This window comes from Rhamphochromis longiceps, linkage group LG6, assembly GCF_057381845.1.
Source record: "Rhamphochromis longiceps isolate RC_006_pf linkage group LG6, R_longiceps_female_GT1.1, whole genome shotgun sequence".
Classification (NCBI taxonomy): domain Eukaryota; kingdom Metazoa; phylum Chordata; class Actinopteri; order Cichliformes; family Cichlidae; genus Rhamphochromis; species Rhamphochromis longiceps.
This window is the reverse complement of record NC_140562.1, coordinates 10,532,498-10,538,497: the sequence shown is the minus strand read 5'-3', so window position 1 is coordinate 10,538,497 and position 6,000 is coordinate 10,532,498.

Genomic DNA, 6,000 nt, shown 5'->3' with positions numbered 1-6,000 from the left:
TTACATGGTTTGTTGCAGTCTGAGCAAAGCCTCCTCATGTGACAGTCCACTGTCGTGTGAACACGCACAGTGACTTTTCTGAATGCCTAATAAATTAAATAATGAAGCTGTTCAGTTTCTCAGAAATGAAACGGTTCGTTTGGATGAAGGTATTCAGCTAGCTGTTATCACACAGCTAACTGAATACGTTCATCCATCCTGCTCACTGCTGATATGCTGACGTTAGAACTTTAGTTTCCAACAAAAAGCAACAGTCAAATGAGCAGCAAGACTTATCTCACTCAATTAAACATGACTCACCCTGCAAACAACTTGTTTACGTGGTTTAATTCAAAGTCAGCTGTCATGTTTTTCAGTATTTTGTCTCCTCCTTTAGGGAGCGAAAGTATTACTGATTAGAACACAGTTTGCTTTGCCTTGCCACGTAAGCAGGCACAAAGCTCCTGCAGAAACTGAGTAAAACTTAAAGAGGCATAGATTTGGTGGATTTGAGAAGAATAGAGGAGAAAACAATGCCTCAGAGTCTTGGGAAAGCTGTTTACCTGAATCTCAGGACTGTCTCTGGCTCTGGAAAGGCAAAGTACAGCATTTGTGTGAATACTTTACATCTGGTTTAAATCTATAAACATGGTGCAGATTTTCAACCAGATTTATATCCACATTTTTAGAGACTTAGATGAAGAACAGTTTATCTAGTGTGTAAAGTGATATTTACAACATGGGGGTGTTTATTTCACAACAGGACCAATGTCTATTCATTCTACTCTTATTCACTTCAGGGTTGCAGGAGCCTATCCAGTCTTTTATAATGTAGGGGGGGAGGTGAGGTGCATCCAACCAATTCACACCTACAGCCAAACAGAAAGGCCACAGCCTGGATTTGAACCCTTCTTGCTTTGAGCTAAAAGTGCAAACTATAGAACCACCATGCTTTTATATTATCATTGTACATAAAACAGATAATCTCTGCATGGGATGCATTCAGTCTACTGACATTAGTGAGTGTCAGTAACAGTGCATGTATATATTTATATTACACACCCTCCATAGAAACTTAAAAAAAAAACATGACGTCAGAGCAGCTAAATAAACCCCAAGTGATTAATTATTGCAAAATTAAATTGTCCCACCACAGGAAATTAAATAACAGCAAGAAGGTAGAGTCACATTGAATTGAAAGGCCATTCAGTTTAACAAAGGCTAGGGCAGGGCAATAATTTAATATCATCATTTATCATATGCCCATAAAAATGTATGACAAAATTCTTATTTGGTTAACAACATTTGTCAGTCATAAATAGACCAGAAAGCCCCATTGTTCAGTCCATCACTCATTCAGTGGGGATAAAAGTGATGCAACTTGCCATTTAGCAGCCTAACACAGCTTACAGAGCCTGACTGCTGCTGACCTGCTTCTGCTCCCCCATCAAAAAAACAAAAAACAAAACAAAAAACTGACCTCTGAGGTCACAGCTTCCTGACTGTTGCATCCATTAAGGCGCAGGTGAATGCTAACACGCCCGACTCTTCCTCCTCTCGCATCAGCTATATGAGGCTATTACAAATCGGAAACTGAGCATACACATTCAGTTCCTTTAACTAAGATTAATTACCCGAATGGTGACTCTGACTGTAGCCTTGCTGAGTCTGCGTTAAAACAAAACACCACAAAACAAAAAATTAGAATCATTAATACTGACATGTTGGTTATTTGGGAAAGAAACTTAAAAAACAAAAGGAACTGTGTTCTCAACTTAGCTGACTATGTGTTTCAGAGGAAGAACGGACACGTTACCCAACAACAAACACACACCGTCATCTCAGAGCATTACAAATATCATTTATCTCTCCCCAGTGTTTGCATTTCAAACCCATTAAGTTGTTTTGCTTATTCTATCAAAATTTCTCTTGCTAGAAAAGTCTGACAAAGATATCTCGAAGACAGTGAAGACGTACATCAAACCAGCATTGTAGTAACATTTGTGATGTTGGTTCAACTTTTATTTTGAAATTCTTTTTAACCATGATTCAATGTCAAGAAAAGGTACTACTACTGATATATGAATTGTGGCAATTGCATCTGTATGTGAGCCTCTGCAGAGGTAACGGTCGCCATGCATGCAATATGGTTATAATAGTGTACCAAGACAAAACAAAACAATTCACTGTGAAATAGCATTTTAGTCAACTGAAATAAAAAGAAAAAAAGTCATGAAAATGCAAACAAACAACTCTGGTGTGCAATAAAATTCTGTCTTCTCAGCTGCAGAAATCTCCCAGGTGGAAACGCAGAGAAGTAAAAGCGCCGAGCTGAATGAAGTTTGGCTATTTCTTTTTGGTCGCTGGACTGTTAAAGAGTCAGTGTACATTCACAGAGCATGCGTCTCTTATCCAGACACCTGGATAACAGAAGGGGGTGGGGGTTTGCCTAAGTGCCAAAAACACCGGGCATACAAAAATGACATTAGCAATATTCTATGGTAGTTATACAAGGAAACAAATATCTTTCATCAACTGTGTTTTATTTAGAAACCAAATCCTATGATGCCCCCATTTTTTTGGATTGAATACATCACACTGACTTGCATGCCAATCAGCCCACCAGCATGGCGCTACAGAAAACAAAAGCTTAGATGGAATCATTTGGCTAGAGAAAGCTCAATTAAGTTGTAAACTGTCCCAGTGAGTCACCACACTAGTTCTGGACATGAATAAAACCCCCTGGCAACGTGCTGAGAGCCATTATTCTGGTGGTGGAGGTTTTAGTTCAGCTTATAAATTTGAATAGTTGAATTCATATAAAGACAAACAGAAAATACATTAAAGTAAATATTTTTTTTAATCAAAATACAGATATGGAATATGGTTGCTTTTCACAACTGCTCCTCTGAAACCTGCCCATATTTACTTTGGGTTTAATTTCAGCTGTCATACGAACTACTACATAAGATCCAGAGCATAGTATCTTGTTTGCTTTCCTGAAACCCAGCACACCCATGACAACAGCATTTTATTTACGTCATACTATTATTAAGAGGACCTACCTGGAAGGGAGAACATGCAGACAAATTAAATCCCAAACAATCACTGGGCATTTTGCATTGAATTGTGAGCATTATGGAGATAATTGTGAACCTGTACTTGTATGGTAATACAGCTTACAGATAAGCGTGACATTGACAAACAAATAACACATGCAATCAACCCTTTCTAGCTGTTAGTCAAATCTTATTCAGCCACTAACAGACCTCTAGGATCAGGTGTTTTCTTTGATAATTAAGTGTAGTGTCACAGTGAGATCTAAAGACCTCTTCAAGGCTTTCAAGAAAAAAAGGTTGTGGATGCATAAACATGCATTATTTGAAATTAATAATTTAAACCAGTGTCCACCAATTTCAGCAAAAGATGTCTCTAAGAATCCTTGAACACTTTAGTGCATAAGTGAGCAAAGTTGCCCTGCAACAGGGATACACTACCAGTCAAACACTTGGACACACCTTCTTATATTATGGTTTTCTTTATCATGACTATTTACATTGTAGATTCTTACAGAAGCATCAAAACTACGAATGAGCACATATGTTCCCATATGGAAAAGATATATATAAATCTTATAAAGTTTGTATCTGTCTTGTGTGAAACTTGTATGAAAAGCATACAAGAGTGAAAACAGATATAAGAAAAATTATATAATGAAACTTGTATGTTTTGGATACTTACTAAAACAATATATGAAAGTAATGAGAAAGTGGCCACTTTCATGAGTAAATCATATAAGTTTTTACTATTTCTTTTCCATATGGGTAATTATGTAGTAAACAAAAAAGTGGGAAATAAAACACGTTTTATATTTTAGATTCTTTTAAATAGCTTTGATTACTGCTTTGCACACTTTTGGCATTCTCTCAATATGTGCTGGTCGGCACCTGAAATGGTTTTCCAACGGTCCATCTCATCCCAAACCATCTCCACTGGGTTTAGGTCAGGTGACGGTGGAGGCCAGGCCATCTGGTGCAGCACTCCATCACTCTCCTTGTTATTCAAGTAGCCCTTACACAGCCTGGATGTGGCTGCAGGATGCTGTGGTAGCCATGCTGGTTCAGTGTGCCTTCAATTTTGAATAAATCCCCAACAGTGTCACCAGCAAAGCACCCCCACAGCATCACACCTCCTCTGCCATGCTTCACAGTGAGAACCATGCATGTAGAGACCATCCATTCACCTTTTCTGCATCGCACAAAGACACGGCAGGTGGACCAGAGATCTCAAATTTGGGCTCATCAGACCAAAGCACAGATTTCCACTGGTCTAATGTCCACTCTTTGTGTTTCATGGCCCAAACAAATCTCTTCTGTTTGTTGCGTTTCCTTAGTCATGGTTTCTTAGCAGCTGTTTGACCATAAAGGCCTGATTCACACAGTCTACTCTGAACAGTTGATGTAGAGATGAGTCTGCTACTGGAACTCTGTGTGGCATTTATCTGACCTTTAACCTCATTAAGAAGGCGAGAAATTCCACAAGTGAACAAGCGCACTTGTGACGTGAAAACAATTTCAGGTGACGACATCATGAAGCTCAGTGAGAGAAGGCCAAGGGTTTGCAGCGCTGTCAACAACGCAGAGGGTGGCTACTTTCAGGAATCTAAACTATAAGAGATATTTAGAGTTATTTATCAATATTTTGTTTGCTGCATAATTCCAAATATCTTTCTTCATATATTTGATGTCTTCAGAATGTATCTACAATGTAGAAAATTATAAAAATAAAGAAAAAACATGAATGAGAAGGTGTGTCCAAACTTTTGACTGGTGTGTATGTCAGAAAAAGTCTGCTGTCCACCCCAAAAAACCTGTTTGACAATTAACATACAAGCAAAGATCAAGCCTTTTGGAACAATGTTCTCTGGACAAACAAGGACAGTGGACATGTTTGAGCACAAAAAGAAAAAAAATGCATCCATCCATTTCTCATCCATTGAGAACATTTACTTGAAAGAGGGGTTGAAACCATTGTCAAACTAATATCAGGGTTGTTTCTACTCAAGTTGTTTCTCCTAAATACTTGTCCAATACTTCCCGCTAAAGCAAATATGAGGTCAATATGTGTGCACTTACACCATATAAATAAAAGTACTGGGCTACCTACATCACATCTACAGTAGCTGCTCAGACATAGAAACTGAAGCTCCAGTTCAACAACACTGTAACTTCACATGGTCTGCAACCTCATGGCAGAGTTGCAGTGGTCCTTAAACACATCCACTTTGCAATAATACCACTTTCTAAGAAATTTAATGAGCTGACTTGCCTCAACAGTGGCATCCTGCAGACTGCAAAGGTTTTACACACCTTTGGCAATGGGATGAAAACAACTGAATTCAAAGATTAAGCATTTCCCCAATTCTTGTATCCATATAATGTACTTTTACCACTGTAGACGACTACAGCCATGGAATCTTTTGTTCATCATCCATACGAACTGTTTTGAAGCGGATGAGACGTTTATTGGTTGAAATACGTATGACCTTTCTATCTGGTTTGGGAACAGCACCAAGCAGGACAGACAAGATCTGCAAAGGGTGGTGCGCTCAGCCGAACGCATCATTCAATCAGAGCTCCCTGACCTGCTGTCCATCTACACCAAGCGGTGCAAGTCCAAAGCCAGGAAGATTATGATGGATCTCTCCCATCCCAACAATGGACTCTTCTCACTGTTGAGGTCTGGGAAGCGCTTCTGCTCCCTTAAGGCCAAAACAGAGAGAATGAGGAGGAGCTTCTTCCCCCAGGCTATTCGGGGCCTGAACCAGGTGTAGGACTGGACTCTCCCAAACACGTCACTATAAGGCTGGACTCTCACACACGTCACCACACGCACCACCACACATTTCCTATAATCCTATAATCCTATAATTTATAATCCTTATCTTTATAATCTCTTCTGCTATTTGCACATTCTTTACTGTAAATTCCTAAGTTAATTTGTAAATTTTTGTAGTAAACT